Below are 23,092 nucleotides of genomic sequence, written 5' to 3'. Positions count from 1 at the left end.
TGCAATGTATAAACAGGTGATGCATTTATTATATCTAACATAATGATTGAAATTAATTATGTATGCTTACTTTTAAATGGAATTAGGGTACCGAGAAGACTGACTTTGTAGACTTCTACAAAGATTCCCATTGGAGCAAGAGAAAGTCGGATTGGGTAGCCCCGATATGTGGTCAATTACATGTAAGTATGCCAATTAATAGAGTTACATATTTATGTAAATGATGGTATTTGTTGAAGTTGTTTACAAATTGATAGGAAGCTTTGAAAAAGCGACATGATGAGTCTTTAGAGCCTGGGGCAATACCTTTAACTCAGGAGCAGCTGTCAATTGAGATTCTTGGAAAGAAATCAGGATACTTAAAAGGCTTTGGAGTTGGTCCAAAACCATCATCATCCAGATCTTCTGTTACTGCACAAGCACATACTGAGGTGGTTTCAAGCCTACAAAAAGAACAAGAGTCATTGAAGAATTTGTCCGAGATCCAGCAAGAACAAATTGCAGCCCAGAACCTGGTAGCACAAGAGCAAGCTAAAATGATTGAAATGCAAAACAAAAGATTTGAAGAGATTGAGAAGTTTATGAGGATGACCAAGGATCAGGCAGGCATGCAGGTTGATGAAAATAATTGTACATCAGAGGAATCTTATTGACAAACACTTTTGTAAGTATATTTTTCATAATTTACTTTTCAAATCAGCACAAGCATTTCATTTAATATGTCTGGTTGTGTTGAACAAAAAAGACCTCGATTGGATCTCCGGTTAGAAAATTAGAAGAAAAATTGTAAAATACAAGACTTAAAAGGCCCGTTCGGGGGCCGAAATTGCGAAATGACCACCGAAACCACTGAAACTTGGCACGGACAGCTTGTTCAAGCCTAAATAGACTTGAAGGAACAAACGGGACCTCAATTGGATCTCCGGTTAGAAAATTAGAAGGAAAATTGTAAAATACAAGACTTAAAAGGCCCGTTCGGGGGCCGAAATTGCAAAATGACCACCGAAACCACTGAAACCTGGCACGGACAGATTGTTCAAGCCTAAATAGACTTGTAGGAACAAACGGGACCTCTATTGGATCTCCGGTTGGAAAATTAGAAGGAAAATTGTAAAATACAAGACTTAAAAGGCCCGTACGGGGGCCGAAATTGTGAAATGACCACCGAAACCATCGAAACTTAGCACGGACAGCTGGTTAAGGCCTAAATAGACTTGTAGGAACAAACGGGACCTCAATTGGATCTTCGGTTAGAAAATTAGAAGGAAAATTGTAAAATACAAGACTTAAAAGGCCCGTACGGGGGCCGAAATTGTGAAATGACCACCGAAACCATTGAAACTTAGCACGGACAGCTGGTTAAGGCCTAAATAGACTTGTAGGAACAAACGGGACCTCAATTGGATCTTCGGTTAGAAAATTAGAAGGAAAATTGTAAAATACAAGACTTAAAAGGCCTGTTCGGGGGTCGAAATTGTGAAATGACCACCGAAACCGTCGAAACTTAGCACGGACAGCTTGTTCAAGCCTAAATAGACTTGTAGGAACAAACGGGACCTCGATTGGATCTTCTGTTAAAAATTAGAAGGAAAATTGTAAAATACAAGACTTAAAAGGCCCGTTCGGGGGCCGAAATTGCAAAATGACCACTGAAACCATCGAAACTTTGCATAGGCAGCTTGTTCACGCCTAAATAGACTTGTATGAGCAAACTTGTATGAGCAAACAGCACCCGATTGGACTTCCCGTTACAAAATTAAAATCAAAATTGTGAAGTTCATATCGAGGTTTTTTTTTTTTTTTTTTTTTGTCAATCTAATATTGTTTTGTTTTTTCATGTGACAGATTGGCAATGGTGGAAAATAGTTTGGGCTGCATCAGAAGATTTGATTTTGTGTTTTTGGAAATATTTTGACATAGGATATTGGTAAATGATTTATGGATTAAATGTTTAGCATCAAAATATTTGGTGTTGTATTTTTGCAAATATTTTGACATAGGATTTTAGTAATTGACTTGTTGGTTAGATGTTTAACATCAAAATATTTGGTTGTAATTTTGAAAATATTTTGACATAGCATTTGGTAATGTATTTATGGGTTTGATGTTAGTAGTTTGTAAGTACTTTGGCATGCATGTTTTAGATTGTCAGAGAATTGTAATTATGTTTATTGGGATTTTTCATAGCTATTAATTTTGAATTAGTATGAATGTCTTGCACAGGTGTATTATTATTCACATTACATTTGTGTATATATTGTGCACAGGAAAACAGGTGTTTTGGATTATTTTGAACAGGAAAATTATTAAAATCAAAATTTATGTACTGAATTTTTAGTGACAGGTGGTATTTTGGTCGCTGTTAATATATTTGGCGACAACATATTGTTTTTGTTGCTAAAAGTTAGTGGTTATTCCAAGAACTTTTCGCAACCAAAACTTACTCGTCGCTAAAAACGTGATTTTTAGCGACCAAATTAATTTTGTCGTTAAATAGTACTTTTGGCGACGCATTTATTTGTCGCTAAAACTACATGGCCTATCCAAATTTCAACCTTTTAGCAACAAATTGTAATTTTATAGCGACAAAATATATGATTTTTGGCGACAAATTTTCTTGTTGCTAAATGTCTACATACGGCGACAATTTCTGATTTCGTCGCCAATACTTTTAGTGACAGGCCTTTGGTTGTCGCCGATTCTTTTGGCGACGAAATTTGTGCTTTTTGGTCGCCAAATGTGTATTTTATTGTAGTGAATTGAATAAAAAAGGAAGTCGAATGAAAATAAAAATGGAAGTTCATTCAAGAAACCACTATACCTTAACGATCCAATTGGAAATTAAATAAAAAATGAAGTTTAATAGAAAATTAAATTTAATAAAAATGGAAGTTGCATAAAATTAAAAATGGAAGTTCAATCCATAAACCAATATACGTTAACGATCTATTTGGAAATTAAATAAAACAGGAAGTTGAATAGAAAAGTAACTTGAATAAAAATGGAAGTTACTTTAAAATAAAAATGAAAGTTGCAGACAACTAAAAATGGAAGTTAAATCAAGAAACCAGTATACCTTAACGATCTATTTGGAAATTAAATAAAAAAGGAAGTTGAATAGAAAAATAACTTGAATAAAAATGGAAGCTGAATAAAAACAAAACTGGAAGTTCCATAAAATTAAAAATGGAAGTTCAATAAAGAAACCACTATACATTAACGATCTATTAAAAAATTAAATAAAAAAGAAAGCTTAATAGAAAAGTAAATTGAATAAAAATGGAAGTTGAATAAAAATAAAAGTGAAAGTTGCATAAAATTAAAAATGAAGTTCAATACAGAAACCAGTATACCTTCACGATCTATTTGGAAATTAAATAAAAAAGGAAGTTTAATAGTAAAGTAAATTGAATAAAAATGGAAGTTGTATAAAAATAAAAATGAAAGTTGCATAAAATTAACAATGGAAGTTCAATCCAGAAACAACTATACATTAACGATCTATTTGGAAATTAAATAAAAAAAGAAGTTGAGTAAAAAAGAAACTTGAATAAAAAAGGAAGTTAAATAAAAATAAAAATGGAAGTTGCAGAAAATTAAAAATGGAAGTTCATTCAAGAAACCACTATGCCTTAACGATCTATTTTGAAATTAAATAAAAAAGGAAGTTGAATAGAAAAATAACTTGAATAAAAATAGAACCTGAATAAAAATAAAAATGGAAGTTCCATAAAATTAAAAATGGAAGTTCATTAAAGAAACCACTATACCTTAACGATCTATTAAAAAATTAAATAAAAAAGAAAGCTTAATAGAAAAGTAAATTGAATAAAAATGGAAGTTGAATAAAAATAAAAGTGAAAGTTGCATAAAATTAAAAATGAAGTTCAATACAGAAACCAGTATACCTTGACGATCTATTTGGAAATTAAATAAAAAAGGAAGTTTAATAGTAAAGTAAATTGAATAAAAATGGAAGTTGTATAAAAATAAAAATGAAAGTTGCATAAAATTAACAATGGAAGTTCAATCCAGAAACAACTATACATTAACGATCTATTTGGAAATTAAATAAAAAAAGAAGTTGAGTAAAAAAGAAACTTGAATAAAAAAGGAAGTTAAATAAAAATAAAAATAGAAGTTGCAGAAAATTAAAAATGGAAGTTCATTCAAGAAACCACTATACCTTAACGATCTATTTTGAAATTAAATAAAAAAGGAAGTTGAATAGAAAAATAACTTGAATAAAAATAGAACCTGAATAAAAATAAAAATGGAAGTTCCATAAAATTAAAAATGGAAGTTCATTAAAGAAACCACTATACCTTAATGATCTATTCAAAAATTAAATAAAAAAAGGAAGCTTAATAGAAAAGTAAATTGAATAAAAATGGAAGTTGAATAAAAATAAAAGTGAAAGTTGCATAAAATTAAAAATGGAAGTTCAATACCGAAACCAGTATACCTTCACGATCTATTTGGAAATTAAATACAAAAGGAAGTTTAATAGTAAAGTAAATTGAATAAAAACGGAAGTTGTATAAAAATAAAAATGAAAGTTGCATAAAATTAACAATGGAAGTTCAATCCAGAAACCACTATACCTTAACGATCTATTTGGAAAATAAATAAAAAAAGAAGTTGAGTAAAAAAGAAACTTGAATAAAAAAGGAAGTTAAATAAAATTAAAAATGAAAGTTGCAGACAACTAAAAATGGAAGTTAAATCAAGAAACCAGTATACCTTAACGATCTATTTGGAAATTAAATAAAAAAGGAAGTTGAATAGAAAAATAACTTGAATAAAAATGGAAGCTGAATAAAAACAAAACTGGAAGTTCCATAAAATTAAAAATGGAAGTTCAATAAAGAAACCACTATACATTAACGATCTATTAAAAAATTAAATAAAAAAGAAAGCTTAATAAAAAAGTAAATTGAATAAAAATGGAAGTTGAATAAAAATAAAAGTGAAAGTTGCATAAAATTAAAAATGAAGTTCAATACAGAAACCAGTATACCTTCACGATCTATTTGGAAATTAAATAAAAAAGGAAGTTTAATAGTAAAGTAAATTGAATAAAAATGGAAGTTGTATAAAAATAAAAATGAAAGTCGCATAAAATTAACAATGGAAGTTCAATCCAGAAACAACTATACATTAACGATCTATTTGGAAATTAAATAAAAAAAGAAGTTGAGTAAAAAAGAAACTTGAATAAAAAAGGAAGTTAAATAAAAATAAAAATGGAAGTTGCAGAAAATTAAAAATGGAAGTTCATTCAAGAAACCACTATGCCTTAACGATCTATTTTGAAATTAAATAAAAAAGGAAGTTGAATAGAAAAATAACTTGAATAAAAATAGAACCTGAATAAAAATAAAAATGGAAGTTCCATAAAATTAAAAATGGAAGTTCATTAAAGAAACCACTATACCTTAACGATCTATTAAAAAATTAAATAAAAAAGAAAGCTTAATAGAAAAGTAAATTGAATAAAAATGGAAGTTGAATAAAAATAAAAGTGAAAGTTGCATAAAATTAAAAATGAAGTTCAATACAGAAACCAGTATACCTTGACGATCTATTTGGAAATTAAATAAAAAAGGAAGTTTAATAGTAAAGTAAATTGAATAAAAATGGAAGTTGTATAAAAATAAAAATGAAAGTTGCATAAAATTAACAATGGAAGTTCAATCCAGAAACAACTATACATTAACGATCTATTTGGAAATTAAATAAAAAAAGAAGTTGAGTAAAAAAGAAACTTGAATAAAAAAGGAAGTTAAAAAAAAATAAAAATGGAAGTTGCAGAAAATTAAAAATGGAAGTTCATTCAAGAAACCACTATACCTTAACGATCTATTTTGAAATTAAATATAAAAGGAAGTTGAATAGAAAAATAACTTGAATAAAAATGGAAGCTGAATAAAAATAAAAATGGAAGTTCCTTAAAATTAAAAATGGAAGTTCATTAAAGAAACCACTATACCTTAATGATCTATTTGGAAATTAAATAAAAAATGAAGTTTAATAGAAAAGTAAATTGAGTAAAAGTGGAAGTTGAATAAAAATAAAAATGAAAGTTGCATAAAATTAAAAATGGAAATTCATTCAAGAAACCATTATACGTTAACGATCTATTTGGAAATTAATTAAAAAAGGAAGTTGAATAGAAAAATGACTTGAATAAAAATGGAAGTCGAATAAAAATAAAAATGGAAGTTGCAGAAAATTAAAAATGGAAGTTCATTCAAGAAACCACTATACCTTAACGATCTATTTGGAAATTAAATAAAAAATGAAGTTTAGTTGAAAAGTAAATTGAATAGAAATGGAAGTTGAATGAAAATAAAAATGAAAGTTGCTTAAAATTAAAAATGGAAGTTCATTCAAGAAACAACTATACCTTAACGTTCTAATTTGAAATTAAATAAAAATGGAAGTTGAATAGAAAAGTAAATTGAATAGAAATGGAAGTTGAATAAAAATAAAAAAGAAAGTTGCATAAAATTAAAAATGGAAGTTCAATCCAGAAACCATTATACCTTAACGATCTGTTTGGAAATTAAATAAAAAAGGAAGTTGAATAGAAACGTAAATTAAATAGAAATGGAAGTCAAATAAAAATAAAAATGGAAGTTCATTCAAGAAACCAATATACCTTAACGATCTATTTGGAAATTAAATAAAAAATGAAGTTTAACAGAAAAGTATATTTAGTAAAATTGGAAGTTCAATAAAAATAAAAACGAAAGTTGCATAAAATTAAAAATGGAAGTTCAATCCATAAACCATTATACGTTAACGATCTATTTGGAAATTAAATAAAAAAGGAAGTTGAATAGAAAAGTAACTTGAATAAAAATGGAAGTTACTTAAAAATAAAAATGGAAGTTGCAAAAAATTAAAAATGGAAATTCATTCATGAAACCACTATACCTTAACGATCGATTTGGAAATAAAATAAAAAAGGAAGTCGAACAGAAAAGCAAATTGAATAAAAATGGAAGTTAAATAAAAAAAAATAAAAGTTGCTTAAAATTAAAAATGAAAGTTTATTCAAGAAACCACTATACCTTAAGGATCTATTTGGAAATTAAATTAAAAAGGAAGTTTAATAGAAAAGTAAATTGAATAAAAATGGAAGTTGAATAAAAATAAAAATGAAAGTTGCATAAAATTAACAATGGAAGTTCAATCCAGAAACCACTATACCTTAACGATCTATTTGGAAATTAAATAAAAAAAGAAGTCGAGTAGAAAAGAAACTTGAATAAAAAAGGAAGTTAAATAAAAATAAAAATGGAAGTTGCAGAAAATTAAAAATGGAAGTTCATTCAATAAACCAGTATACCTTAACGATCTATTTGAAAATTAAATAAAAAAGGAAGTTTAATAGAAAAGTAACTTGAATAAAAATGGAAGCTAAAAAAAATAAGAATAGAAGTTCCATAAAATTAAAATTGGAAGTTCATTAAAGAAACCACCATACCTTAACAATCTATTTGGAAATTAAATAAAAAAGGAAGCTTAATAGAAAAGTAAATTGAATAAAAATGAAAGTTGAATAAAAATAAAAGTGAAAGTTGCATAAAATTAAAAATGGAAGTTCAATACAGAAACCAGTATACCTTCACGATCTATTTGGAAATTAAATAAAAAAGGAAGTTTAATAGTAAAGTAAATTGAATAAAAATGGAAGTTGTATAAAAATAAAAATGAAAGTTGCATAAAATTCACAATGGAAGTTCGATCCAGAAACCACTATACCTTAACGATCTATTTGGAAATTAAATAAATAAGGAAGTTGAGTAGAAAAGAAACTTGAATAAAAAAGGAAGTTAAATAAAAATAAAAATGGAAGTTGCAGAAAATTGAAAATGGAAGTTCATTCAAGAAACCAGTATACCTTAACGATCTATTTGAAAATTAAATAAAAAAGGAAGTTGAATAAAAATAGAAGTTCATTAAACAAACCACTATACCTTAATGATCTATTTGGAAATTAAATAAAAAATAAAGTTTAATAGAAAAGTAAATTGAGTAAAAGTGGAAGTTGAATAAAAATAAATGTGAAAGTTGCATAAAATTAAAAATTGAAGTTCATTCAAGAAACCACTGTATGTTAACGATCTATTTGGAAATTAATTAAAAAAGGGAGTTGAATAGAAAAATGACTTGAATAAAAATGGAAGTCGAATAAAATTAAAAATGGAAGTTGCAGAAAATTAAAAATGGAAGTTCATTCAAGAAACCACTATACCTTAACGATCTATTTGGAACTTGAATAAAAACAGAAGTTTAATTGAAAAGTAAATTGAATAGAAATGGAAGTTGAATAAAAATAAAAATGAAAGTGGTATAAAATTAAAAATGGAAGTTCATTCAAGAAACCACTATACCTTAACGATCTATTTTGAAATTAAATAAAAAAGGAAGTTGAATAGAAAAGTAAATTGAATAAAAATGGAAGTAAAATAAAAATAAAAAATGGAAGTTGCAAAAAATTAAAAATGGAAGTTCATTCAAGAAACCACTATCCCTTAACGATCTATTTGGAAATTAAACAAAAAATGAAGTTGAATAGAAAAATGACTTGAATTAAAATGGAAGTTGCAGAAAATTAAATATGGTAGTTCACTCAAGAAACCACTATACCTTAACGATCTATTTGGAAATTAAATAAAAAAGGAAGTTTAACAGAAAAGTAAATTGAATAAAAATGGAAGTTGAATTAAAATAAAAATGAAAGTTGCATAAAATTAACAATGAAAGTTCAATCCGGAAACCACTATACCTTAACGATCTATTTGGAAATTAAATAAAAAAGGTAGTTGAATAGAATAGTAAATTGAATAAAAATGGAAGTCGAATAAAAATAGAAATGGAAGTTGCAGAAAATTAAAAATGGAAGTTCATTCAAGAAACGACTATACCATAACGATCTATTTGGAAATTAAATAAAAAAGGAAGTTTAATAGAAAAGTAAATTGAGTAAAAATGGAAGTTGAATCAAAATAAAAAAGAATGTTGCATAAAATTAAAAATAGAAATTCAATCCAGAAACCACTATACCTTAACGATCTATTTGGAAATTAAATAAAAAAGGAAGTTTAATCGAAAAGTAAATTGAATAAAAATGGAAGTTGCAGACCGTAGGAGGCTTGTTACAGCCCAGAGTCGCCAAAAGAGTTATGCGGACCGTTGGAGGAGGCCTTTGGCGTTTGAGGTAAGTGATCTTGTTTTCCTGAAAATATCACCTAGGCGAGGTTTGATGAGGTTCGGGAAGGGCGGGAAGTTATCCCCTCGGTTCATTGGGCCTTTTGAGATCCTTGAGAGGATTGGCGAGGTTGCTTATCGTTTAGCGTTGCCGCCACAGTTGTCCGGAGTTCATGACGTGTTTCATGTGAGTATGCTTCGGAAGTATGAGCCGGGTCCATCACATGTGTTAGATTGGACCGACTTAGAGGTAGATGAGGATGCCTCGTATGAGGAGAGACCGGTTCGGGTCTTGGATTGGCAGGATCAGGTCCTGCGTGGCAAGACCATCCCTTTGGTAAAGGTTTTGTGGAAACATCACGGAGTGGAGGAAGCCACTTGGGAACGTGAGTTGGAGGTCCGCGAGAAATATCCGGACTTGTTTGTTGATGAGTAATCTGATATTTAGATTATGTAATGTTGTTGGACTTAAGAGCTTTATATATGTCTTAAGTTGTAAAACATTGGTAATGTTTTGGTTTAATGAAAATATGTTGTAGAACTTACCTTGATATGGGAGTTGATTATGATATTGCATATGTTGGCTATATTGTAGAATTGGAGTTGTATCATGTATATTGATTATGATATGAACTGTGAACCATGCATGTTAGAAATGGTTGGAAATGGAAGAAAATTGCATGTTGATAATGCACTTGTAATATTTGTTGTGAAATGCTTCTTGAAAATAGATGGAATCGACCGGTAATGGGTCGGGTTGTTTAATATTATGTTGTAATATTATTGAGAATGGAGAAAACCTATTTTTGAAAACTTGTGTTTAATTTCGGGGACGAAATTCTTTAAGGGGGGGAGGTTATAGCGATCCCGGTTATCCCTTTACTGTTCTATTGTATTTCGGACTCGGTTCCGTGTAGTTGGTAGTAGTATCTATCTTGTTGTGTCCTTTAATTCCACTTGATTGAGTTTTAGGATGTTTTGAACAGGGTTGTTACAGGTTGGTTAGGCCTTGGTTTCAATTCCTTGTTGTTCAGTTTTTAGGCGTTCCGCTCGAGCGGGTCTTCTTGCGCTCGAGCGGGATTACACACCTCCAGTATTTCAGGTTCCTGCAAAACTTCTGCAGATGTGATTTCTGCGCACGAGCGGGTTTGTTTACGCTCGAGCGGTGGCGCTCGAGCGCGTTTGTCGGCGCTCGAGCGGGTAGTGCTTTCTGGGTGTAAGTTCTGGGAGGTGGAAATCTGCGCTCGAGCGGACTGGTTTTCGCGCTCGAGCGGAAGTGCTTTATTCTTGTGTCTTGGCGCTCGAGCGGGCCTTATTGCGCTCGAGCGTGTCCAGATTTTTGTTCTTGGCGCTCGAGCGTCGTGTTCTCCGCTCGAGCGGGTCATACGTATATGAGTTATCCGCTGGGTGATTTCAAATCACTTTTTGCTTTTCTTTCTCTCTCCTACTTTTTTTAAAAACCATTTTTGAGAGCCTCTCTCTCTAGATACTCCCTTCTCTCTAGGGTTTGATCTAGTTAGAGTGTCCTCCTTCTCTTCGGCCTTTGTAAAAGTTGTGTTGATCTTCGAGGGCGTCGTTTTGATCTAAAAATCTTGGTCTTTGGAGCACTTTGGTTTTGGTCTCTTCTCCATCCGAGCTCTAACTTTGAGGTAGGGATATCCTACTCCTCTTTATGAGCTTTGTCTTTAAATTTTAGTATTTTGAGATGTTGGGGTTGGTTTGGTAATTTTGTGAAAGTTTGGGGGCTTTTGTGTAAATTTACAAGAGTTGGGGTTTTAGCTATATAAAACCTAGATGCATGTTTGGCATGAAAGATGTGAAATTAATGTTAAGACATTAATGAAAATGGAACCTAAGGGTTGTAATGTGAATTATGAAAAATGCCCTAATTACATTGGTTAATTAATTTGCATAATTAATTATGAGAAATGAGGAATTGATTTGGGAAGTCATGGAAAAAAAAGGGTGTAGTTGGATTATTTATCACTGATAGGGGATGGACTCCATAGATAGAGCTCATATGCTTATCTATTAATGTGTTGACAGAGCTCATATGCTTGTCATTGGAAGTGTGATAGTGCTCATATGCATATCTGTGGAAGTGATGATATAGCTTGTATGCTTATCTGTGTTGTGTGATATAGCTAGTATGCTTATCTATTATGAAATGGGAAGTGCTTGATATGAGTTACTGTCTCATATGAGTTGTTTGGCCAGGTTCTGAGCCATGGTTATAAATTGAGAATTGAAAGGAAATGGAAAATGGACTGTAATATGGACTTGTATGTCATGAAATCGTAAAAGTGTGATAAGGGAAAGTATCTGTGTTGGCCATCTATCAACTGCTAATCTTTTAGTCATTGTTCATATTTGGTTTAGTATATTTCTACTGGGCTGTGGCTCACCCTATAAGGGAATATCATTTTCAGGTACAGGTAGCATGCCACCTCCAAGGACGTAGCTTGGGAGGCTAGAGGCGGACACACTTTTGTTGTCTTATTTATTTTTGATGTATTACATGTAAATTCAAGCCAAGGGCTTAATGTGTAAATGAGTTAGTACACTTTTGTTGTAACCAAGTGTTAACTTGGAAAGCTGTAAGCCTTTAGGGCATTTGCTTTTGTCGTTAGAATGTAATACTTTTTGTAATGAAACTCTGATGAATGGAAGAATGTGGAACTTTTATATATCAATGCATGTCTATATTGATGGGTTTAATGTTGTTATTTTGAGGGCGTTACAGGAAGTTTAATAGAAAAGTAACTTGAATAAAAATGGAAGCTGAATAAAAATAAAAATAGAAGTTCCATAAAATTAAAAATAGAAGTTCATTAAAGAAAACACTATACCTTAACGATCTATTTGGAAATTAAATAAAAAAGGAAGCTTAACAGAAAAGCAAATTGAATAAAAATGAAAGTTGAATAAAAATAAAAGGGAAAGTTGCATAAAATTAAAAATGGAAGTTCAATACAGAAACCAGTATACCTTCACGATCTATTTGGAAATTAAATAAAAAAGGAAGTTTAATAGTAAAGTAAATTGAATAAAAATGGAAGTTGTATAAAAATAAAAATGAAAGTTGCATAAAATTCACAATGGAAGTTCAATCCAGAAACCACTATACCTTAACGATTTATTTGGAAATTAAATAAAAAAGCAAGTTGAGTAGAAAAGAAACTTGAATAAAAAAGGAAGTTAAATAAAAATAAAAATGGAAGTTGCAGAAAATTAAAAATGGAAGTTCAATCAAGAAACCAGCATACCTTAACGATCTATTTGAAAATTAAATAAAAAAGGAAGTTGAATAGAAAAATAACTTGAATAAAAATGGAAGCTGAATAAAAATAAAAATGGAAGTTCCTTAAAATTAAAAATGGAAGTTCATTAAAGAAACCACTATACCTTAATGATCTATCTGGAAATTAAATAAAAAATAAAGTTTAATAGAAAAGTAAATTGAGTAAAAGTGGAAGTTGAATAAAAATAAAAATGAAAGTTGCATAAAATTAAAAATGGAAGTTTATTCAAGAAACCACTATACGTTAACGATCTATTTGGGAATTAATTAAAAAAGGGAGTTGAATAGAAAAATGACTTGAATAAAAATGGAAGTCGAACAAAATAAAAATGGAAGTTGCAGAAAATTAAAAATGGAAGTTCATTGAAGAAACCACTATACCTTAACGATCTATTTGGAAATGAAATAAAAAAGGAAGTTTAATTGAAAAGTAAATTGAATAGAAATGGAAGTTGAATAAAAATAAAAATGAAAGTGGCATAAAATTAAAAATGGAAGTTCATTCAAGAAACCACTATACCTTAACGATCTATTTTGAAATTAAATAAAAAAGGAAGTTGAATAGAAAAGTAAATTGAATAAAATGGAAGTAAAATAAAAGTAAAAATGGAAGTTGCAAAAAATTAAAAATGGAAGTTCATTCAAGAAACCACTATCCCTTCACGATCTATTTGGAAATTAAACAAAAAAGGAAGTTGAATAGAAAAATGACTTGAATAAAAATGGAAGTTGCAGAAAATTAAATATGGAAGTTCACTCAAGAAACCACTATACCTTAACGATCTATTTGGAAATTAAATAAAAAAGGAAGTTTAACAGAAAAGTAAATTGAATAAAAATGGAAGTTGAATTAAAATAAAAATGAAAGTTGCATAAAATTAACAGTGAAAGTTCAATCCGAAAACCACTATACCTTAACGATCTATTTGAAAATTAAATAAAAAAGGTAGTTGAATAGAAAAGTAAATTGAATAAAAATGGAAGTCGAATAAAAATAGAAATGGAAGTTGCAGAAAATTAAAAATGAAAGTTCATTCAAGAAACCACTATACCATAACGGTCTATTTGGAAATTAAATAAAAAAGGAAGTATAATAGAAAAGTAAATTGAGTAAAAATGGAAGTTGAATCAAAATAAAAAAGAATGTTGCATAAAATTAAAAATAGAAGTTCAATCCAGAAACCACTATACCTTAACGATCTATTTGGAAATTAAATAAAAAAGGAAGTTTAATCGAAAAGTAAATTGAATAAAAATGGAAGTCAAATAAAAATAAAAATAGAAGTTGTAGAAAATTAAAAATGGAAGTTCATTCAAGAAACCACTATACCTTAGCGATCTATTTGGAAATTAAATAAAAAAGGAATTTTAATAGAAAAGTAAATTGAATAAAAAAGGAAGTTGAATAAAAATAAAAATTAAAGTTGCATAAAATTAAAAATGGAAGTTCAATCCATAAACCATTATACGTTAACGATCTATTTGGAAATTAAATAAAAAAGGAAGTTGAATAGAAAAGTAACTTGAATAAAAATGGAAGTTACTTAAAAATAAAAATGGAAGTTGCAGAAAATTAAAAATGGAAATTCATTCCGGAAACCACTATACCTTAACGATCTATTTGGAAATAAAATAAAAAGGAAGTCGAACAAAAAAGTAAATTGAATAAAAATGGAAGTTAAATAAAAATAAAAATAAAAGTTGCTGAAAATTAAAAATGGAAGTTCATTGAAGAAACCACTATACCTTAACGATCTATTTGGAAATTAAATAAAAAAGGAAGTTTAATAGAAAAGTAAATTGAATAAAAATGGAAGTTGAATAAAAATAAAAATGGAAGTTGCAGAAAATTAAAAATGGAAGTTCAATCCAGAAACCACTATACCTTAACGATCTATTTGGAAATTAAATAAAAAAGGAAGTTGAGTAGAAAAGAAACTTGAATGAAAAAGGAAGCTAAATAAAAATAAAAATGGAAGTTGCAGAAAATTAAAATTGGAAGTTCATTCAAGAAAATACTATACCTTAACGATCTATTTGGAAATTAAATAAAAAAGGAAGTTTAACGATCTATTTGGAAATTAAATAGAAAAGGAAGTTTAATAGAAAAGTAAATTGAATAAAAATGGAAGTTGAATAAAAATAAAAATGAAAGTTGCATAAAATTAAGGTTGGAAGTTCAATCCAGAAACCACTATACCTTAACAATCGATTTGGAAATTAAATAAAAAAGGAAGTTGAGTAGAAAAGAAACTTGAATGAAAAAAGGAAGTTTAATAAAAATAAAAATGGAAGTTGCAGAAAATTAAAAATGGAAGTTCATTCAGGAAACCACTATACTTTGACGATCTATTTGGAAATTAAATAAAAAAAGAAGTTTAATAGAAAAGTAAGTTGAATAAAAATGGAAGTTGAATAAAAATAAAATTGAAAGTTGCATAAAATTAAAAATGGAAGTTCAATCCAGAAACCACTATACCTTAACGATCTATTTGGAAATTCAATAAAAAAGGAAGTTGAATAGAAAAGTAAATTTAATAACAATCGAAGTCGAATAAAAATAAAAATGGAAGTTGCAAAGAATTAAAAATTGAAGTTCATTCAAGAAACCACTATACCTATCTATTTGGAAATTAAATAAAAACGGAAGTTTAATAGAAAAGTAAATTGAATAAAAATGGAAGTTGAATAAAAATAAAAATGAAAGTTGCAGAAAATTAAAAATGGAAGTTCAATCCAAAAACCACTATACCTTAACGATCTATTTGGAAATTAAATAAAAAAGGAAGTTGAATAGAAAAGTAAATTGAATAAAAATGGAAGTTGCAGAAAATTAAAAACGGAAGTTCATTGAAAAACAACTATAACTTAACGATCTATTTGGAAATTAAATAAAAAAGGAAGTTTAATAGAAAAGTAAATTGAATAAAAATGGAAGTTGAATAAAAATAAAAATGGATATAGCGATCCCGGTTGTCCCTTAACTATTCTGTTGTGTTTCGGACTCGGTTCCGTGAAGTTGGTAGTGGTATCTATCTTGTTGTGTCCTTTAATTCCACATGATTGAGTTTTAGGATGTTTCGAGCAGGGTTGTTACAGGTTGGTTAGGCCTTGGTTTCAATTCCTTGTTGTTCGGTTTTTAGGCAGTCCGCTCGAACGGGTCTTCTTGCGCTCGAGCGGGGATTACACACCTCCAGTATTTCATGTTCTTGCAAAACTTCTGCAGATGTGATTTTTACGCTTGAGCGGGTTTGTTTACGCTCGAGCGGTGGCGCTCAAGCGGGTTTGTTGGCGCTCGAGCGGGTAGTGCTTTCTGGGTGTAAGTTTTGGGAGGTGGAAATTTGCGCTCGAGCGGACTGGTTTTCGCGCTCGAGCAGAAGTGCTTTATTCTTGTGTCTTGGCGCTCGAGCGGGCCTTATTGCGCTCGAGCGTGTCCAGATTTTTGTTCTTGGCGCTCGAGCGTTGTGTTCTCCGCTCGAGCGAGTCATACGTATATGAGTTATCCGCTGGGTGATTTCAAATCACTTTTTGCTTTTCCTTCTCTTTCCTACTTTTTCTAAAAACCATTTTTGAGAGCTTCTCTCTTTAGAAACTCCATTCTCTCTAGGGTTTGATCTAGTTAGAGTGTCCTCATTCTCTTCAGCCTTTGGAAAAGTTGTGTTGATCGTCGAGGGCGTCGTTTTGATCTGAAAATCTCGGTCTTTGGAGCACTTTGGTTTTGGTCTCTTCTCCATCCGAGCTCTAACTTCGAGGTAGGGATATCCTACTCCTCTTTATAAGCTTTGTCTTTAAAGTTTAGTATTTTGAGATGTTGGGGTTGGTTTGGTAATTTGGTGAAAGTTTGGGGCTTTTGTGTAATTTTACAAAAGTTGGGGGTTTTAGCTATATAAAACCTAGATGCATGTTTGGAATGGAAAAGTGAAATTAATGTTAAAACATTAATGAAAATGGAACCTAAGGGTTGTAATGTTAATTATGGAAAATGCCCTAATTACATTGGTTAATTAATTTGCATAATTAATTATGAGAAATGAGGAATTGATTTGGGAAGTCATGGGATAAAAAGGTGTAGCTGGATTATTTATCACTCACCTAGTTGGAATGTTGATTATATATCCATTGTTGCATTTATTTTCTGTATAGAAATAACTGCTTTGGGCTATCGGTGGAGGATAGCCTTGATTGTTGTAGACAATGCATGATGATTAGGCAAACTGAAGCTAATCACTGGAATGTGTCATTGAGATTGACGATTGAAAGAATACATTAAATTTATGCATTGTGTGATGATGTGTATAATTGTTGTTCATATGCATTGTGTTGTGTTGGAGGAGATAGGGGATGTACTCCACGGTTTAGTGGATGATAGGGGATGGACCTCTAAACCGGATGTGTTGGGAGGAGATAGGGGATGGACTCCATAGATAGAGCTCATATGCTTATCTATTAATGTGTTGACAGAGCTCATATGCTTGTCATTGGAAGTGTGATAGTGCTCATATGCATATCTGTGGAAGTGATGATATAGCTTGTATGCTTATCTGTTGGTATGTGATATAGCTAGTATGCTTATCTATTATGAAATGGAGAAGTGCTGGATATGAAGTACTGTCTCATATGAGTTGTTTGGCCAGGTTCTGAGCCATGGTTATAAATTGAGAATTGAAAAGAAATGGAAAATTGACTGTAATATGGACTTGTATGCCATGAAACCGTAAAGTGTGATAAGAGAAAGTATCTGTGTTGGCCATCTATCAACTGCTAATCTTTTAGTCATTGTTCATATTTGGTTTAGTATATTTCTACTGGGCTGTGGCTCACCCTATATAGGAATATCATTTTCAGGTACAGGTTGCATGCCACCTCCAAGGACGTAGCTTGGGAGGCTAGAGGCAGGCGGACTTTTGTTGTTTTATTTATTTGATGTATTACATGTATATTCGAGCCAAGGGCTTAATGTGTAAATGAGTTAGTACTCTTTTGTTGTAACCAAGTGTTAACTTGGAAAGCTGTAAGCCTTTAGGGCATTTGCTTTTGTCGTTAACATGTAATACTTTTTGTAATGGAACTCTAATGAATAGAAGAATGTGGAGTTTTTATATATCAATGGATGTCTCTATTAATGGGTTTAATGTTATTATTTTTAGGGCGTTACAACTTGGTATCAGAGCGTACCGGGTTTGAATACTTTGGGTACGTGGGAAGTGATTAGGATCACAATGGGTTTGTCTCGCTTGATAGAGACTTAGATGTAGTGTCATATGCTATGTGCTTAATTGATAACATGCTTATGTGACTATGTGGGTATGGAATATAGTTTCTAGGATGTTGATTGGATCCTTGGGTTTCTGGGAGTCATGTTGGAAAAACATTTGATCAATGTTGTTTCTAACCGGAACTCTAGTAATGCCTCGGGACTATCATCATCCGGAAATGAAATTCGTAAATGCTTATGTGTTTATGTGCTTACATGGAGTGAATTACAGTTGTCCATGCATTAGGACGTGAGTGTTTAGCTTTGGCACATTTGTGAATGTGCTAACATTCTGTATTACCTTTATTAGGATGTCAGGGCGAGGAAGAGGTGCTAGGCGTGGTAGGCTTGTGAGGCAGGAGGTACCTTTACCGGATGATATTCCGGCAGTGCAAGAGGGTGTTGGTCAGGCCAACGTGGCCGAGCTAGCGGGCTAGCAGGCTATGAGTGCCTTGGCACGAGAGATAGCAGGGGCTTTGGGTATTCTCAGGGCTGGGAATCAGGTAGCTGAGGCACGGCCTTCTTTCTTGAAGAGGGAGTTCTTCCGGTCTAACTCGGACGAGTTTGTTAGGGATCCAAAGGAGCCACTGAAGGCTGACGAGTGGTTGGAACAAATGAGTAAGACGTTCGAGATGCTTGGCATCGAGGACGGGGCACTGAAAGTGACCTTGGCATCCTTCCAGCTGAAGGGAGATGCGGGTCAATGGTGGAAGTACGAGAAGGCTCGTGTTGGTGGTACATGGGAGGCGTTTGTAAATGCTTTCCAGGAGAGGTTCTTATCTGCAGTGGCTAGAGAGAAGCTGAGGGATCAGTTTAGCCGGCTTAATCAGCAGGGTATGTCTGTGGCAGAGTTTGAGGCCACTTTCACTAGTTTGTCCAGATTTGCACTTGAGTTGGTGGCGTCCGAAGAACGCCGTTGCTATGAGTTTGAGCGGAAGTTGAGGCGGGGCCTCAAGCTGAGAGTTGGTGGGTCTTACATCTGAGAGTATAGACACTTAGTGGATGCTGCAGCTCATATGAAGCTCATGATGCAGGAGGAGGATGAGGGGCAGAGAGGCTCCAAGTGGAGCCAAGATGGTCAGGGTGATGGCAGGAGACAGAAGGGTTCTAACCCTCAACAGTCTCAGGGTCGTGTGGCTAGATCGACCTTTCCGGTGCCGAGCGCGGGCTCTGGGAGAAGTAGTCAGGGAGGCCTGACTTGTTTTGTGTGTGGCCAGCTGGGTCACAAGTCTTCGGTTTACCCGCAGAAAGGAGGGGGTCAGCGAGCTGCTTCTTCTTCAGCTAGACCTCAGAGCCAGAGTCAGGGCAGGGGCCAGCCTTTGTCCTGCTATCAGTGTGGTCAGCCTGGGCACCTGAAGAGGTATTGCCCACAGTTGAGTGCTACTTCGGGAGCGTCTGGTTCTAGGAAGACGCAGGGTTTTCAGCCAGCTCAGTCTATGCAGACCTCGAGGGCCAATCCGGGAGCTTCGTCATCCCAGTCAGTGTAGCAGTCGTATGCTTCTAGAGGTGAGCAGGTAGATCAGGGGCCTACAGGGCGCGTGTATGCTGTTACCGCGCAGGATTTAGTACCGGCTCCATCAGTAGTGAGAGGTACTTTTCTGTTTTGCAACTTGGTTGCTAGTGTGTTGATTGACACGGGTGCATCTCATTCTTTTGTATCTACAGCATTTACATCTGTTTTGGAATTGGAGTTGGCACAGTTAGCATCTCCTATTTGTGTGGTATCACCTATTGGTGGTGAGTTGATCTTGAAACAGGGTGTTAGAGGTTGTGATATAGAGGTCGCCGACCATAGGCTTCCTTTTCCATTTGTGGTCATGCCCATGAAGGGCTTTGATGTTATTTTGGGTATGGACTGGCTATCGTCATACCGGGCTGTTATCGATTGCTACCGCCAGAGGGTCACATTATGTACCTTAAGCGGGGAGTGGTTCTATTTCTTGGGAGACCGGGTTGGTAGTGTTTTGCCACCGGGGTATGATTCGCGAGGGCGAAGTGAGCTTAGTGGTCTACTTGCTAGCTTTGAGAGTGGTGAGTGTGATGAGACCCAGAATGTATTGCCGAGGGTGGTTTGTGAGTATTCAGATGTCTTTCTCTAGGACCTTGTTAGTTTGCCACCTCATCGAGAGATAGAGTTCTCTATTGATTTAGTGCCCGGCACGGCGCCGATTTCTATGGCACCTTATCGTTTTTCCCTAGCCGAGTTGATTGAGTTGAAAGTTCAGCTCCAGGAATTGCTAGATAAGGGTTTTGTTCGCCCTAGTTTTTCACCGTGGGGAGCACCGGCCCTCTTTGCTAAAAAGAAAGAGCCTTGAGATTGTGTATAGACTACCGGAAGTTGAATCGGGCTACGGTCAAGAATAAGTACCCTATGCCCCGTATAGATGATTTGTTTGACCAGTTGAAGGGTTCCCGTTGTTTCTCTAAGATAGACTTGAGATCGGGTTACCACCAGTTGAGGGTCAGGGAGGAGGATATTCCTAAAACGGCATTCCGTATGCGGTATGGCCATTATGAGTTTCTGGTGATGCCATTCGGGCTTACCAACGCACCAGCAGTCTTTATGGACTTGATGAACCGGATCTTCCGGGAATTCTTGGATCGATTTGTAGTCGTTTTCGTGGACGACATTCTTATCTATTCGCCTTCTGAGGAGGAGCACGAGGCACACTTGAGAGTGGTGCTTGAGTTGCTTAGAGCCCATAGGCTGTATGCCAAGTTTGGGAAGTGTGAGTTCTGGCTAGGAGAGGTGAAATTCTTAGGCCATGTGGTATCCAGGGAAGGGGTGTCTGTTGATACATCCAAGGTTGAGGCAGTGCAAGACTGGGCACAACCTAAGAGTGTGTTTGAGATCCGCAGTTTTCTGGGATTAGCTAGGTATTACCGTCGGTTTGTGAAGGATTTTTCCAGGCTAGCTTCGCCGTTGACTAGATTGATGCGGAAAGGGGTTAAATTTGTGTGGAGTGTGACTTGTGAAAAGTCATTCCAAGAGTTGAAGGTTAGGTTGACCACCGCTCCGGTTTTGATTATTCCGGAGCGAGGGTTGGGTTATGCGGTTTATTGTGATGCCTCAAGAGAGGGTTTGGGTTGTATGTTGATGCAGGAGGGGAAAGTGATAGCTTATGGCTCACGTCAGTTGAAAATTCACGAGAAGAATTACCCTACACACGACCTAGAGTTAGCAGCAGTGATCTTTGCCTTGAAGATTTGGAGGCACTACCTTTATGGTGAGAGGTTCGAGGTGTTCTCGGACCACAAGAGTTTGAAGTATCTGTTTACACAGAGAGACTTGAATTTGAGGCAGAGGAGATGGATGGAGTTCATTGAGAACTATGATTTTGAGTTGCATTATCACCCGGGAAAGGCCAATGTTGTGGCCGATGCCCTTAGTAGGAAATCCATTAGTGATGTAGCTTGTATAGCCATCCGGGAATAGGGGATGTTGGGTGTACTTGGCGAGTTTGATTTGCATCTGGACGAATCTGTTGAGGCTGCGGCCTTGTTTTCTGTTGTTGCACAGCCCACACTTGTGACTGGAGTGTTAGAGGCACAAAGAGGTGACCTTGAGGTAGAGTCCTTCCGAGAGAAGATCTCCAGTGGGAAAGTTGAGAAGGGTTTGACGGTGTATCCTGACCTGAGTGTGAGATACTGAGACCGTTTGTTTGTGCCGGAGTCTTGCCGAGAGGAAGTACTCCGAGAGTTTCACCATTCACGTCTTGCGGTGCATCCGGGAGGCACTAAGATGTATCGGGATTTGGGTCGCCAGTTTTGGTGCGGGGTATGAAAGGAGATGTGGCTGTTTTCGTATCGAAGTGCCTTACTTGCCAGCAAGTAAAGGCCGAGCATCAGAGGCCAGCGGGTTTGTTGCAACCCTTGCCTATTGCCGAGTGGAAGTGGGAGCACGTCACTATGGACTTCGTCGTAGGTCTTTCGAGGACTCAGCGGGGTAGTGATGCTATTTGGGTGGTTGTAGATCGGTTGACTAAGTCGGCGCACTTTATTCCTATGCGCGTGAGAGATTCGGTAGATCATCTTGCCGACTTGTATATTCAGGACATAGTGAGATTGCACGGGGTCCCAGTGACGATTGTCTCAGATAGGGATCCTCGTTTTACCGCCAGGTTATGGCAGAGTTTGCAGAGTGCCTTGGGCACTAAGTTGACCTTTAGTACGGCTTATCACCCTCAAACTGACGGGCAGTCCGAGCGTACTATTCAGATCCTTGAGGATATGCTTCGAGGTAAATTGAATAAAAAATGGAAGTTGAATAAAAATAAAAATGAAAGTTGCATAAAATTAAAAATGGAAGTTCAATCTAGAAACCACTATACCTTAACGATCTATTTGGAAATTAAATAAAAAAGGAAGTTGAATAGAAAAGTAAATTGAATAAAAATGGAAGTTGCAGAAAATTAAAAACGGAAGTTCATTCAAAAACCACTATACCTGTAACAACCCACATTTTATGGCCTAGTCATGGTTGCATGCATTTATATGTTTTGCCATGTTAAGTTGCTGTAACAATCCATATTCAATGTTGTAGTCATGTTCATGTGCATTTACATAACTTTGTCTTGTTAAGTTTACATTCATGAATCTTGTCTTGTTTTGCTTAAGTGTTGCTTGCATGCTTTGTTCCTCCCCTGCTATGCCAAGCCTAGGTCATGTCAAGCCTAGGTCATGTTAAGTCTAGGTCATGCCAAGCCTAGGTCATGTCAAGCCTAGGTCACACCTTTGAACCTCTTACACCTAGAACCATCTTGGAACCACTTTGGTTGACCTCAACCATCACCTAGGCATATTGGCCGAGATGTCATCATCTAGGCCGAGGTGTGCATCACCTAGGCCGAGATATGCGTCATCTAGGCCGAGATGTTATCATCTAGGCGCCCTAGATCCTTGATCCTTGCACCTAGTGATCTTGTTCCGGGACTGGAATGACATACACCGAGGTGTGGCACATTTAGGCTGAGGTGTGGTACAGCGTGGCCAAGTGTCATCCTTCCTAGCCGAGATCATTGAGACTTTACTTGCCGAAGCCTATGTCCTTAGCCGAGATCATTACCTGCCGAAGTGCCCATGTCATCTAGCTTGTTGTACACACTTTGTCATACACTTGTCTTGTCTTTCTATCACCTTTTGAGGAGAACCAATCCGGTAGTGCCACGTATCCCTGCAGAGGGTTAAATCAGCCGGCAGAGAGAGAAAAACATATCATTTGCTATATCCTTGTCTTAGAAGAGAGAGAAGCTCTAAGAAGAGGAATGGGAATTCTAGAGAGAGGTAGATTTCCAAGCTTGATCCCTAGAGATCGA

The sequence above is a fragment of the Camellia sinensis genome, unplaced genomic scaffold, assembly GCF_055761805.1.
Source record: "Camellia sinensis isolate YWXY unplaced genomic scaffold, ASM5576180v1 Unanchor2, whole genome shotgun sequence".
NCBI lineage: Eukaryota > Viridiplantae > Streptophyta > Magnoliopsida > Ericales > Theaceae > Camellia > Camellia sinensis.
Note: the sequence above shows the minus strand (reverse complement) of the source record.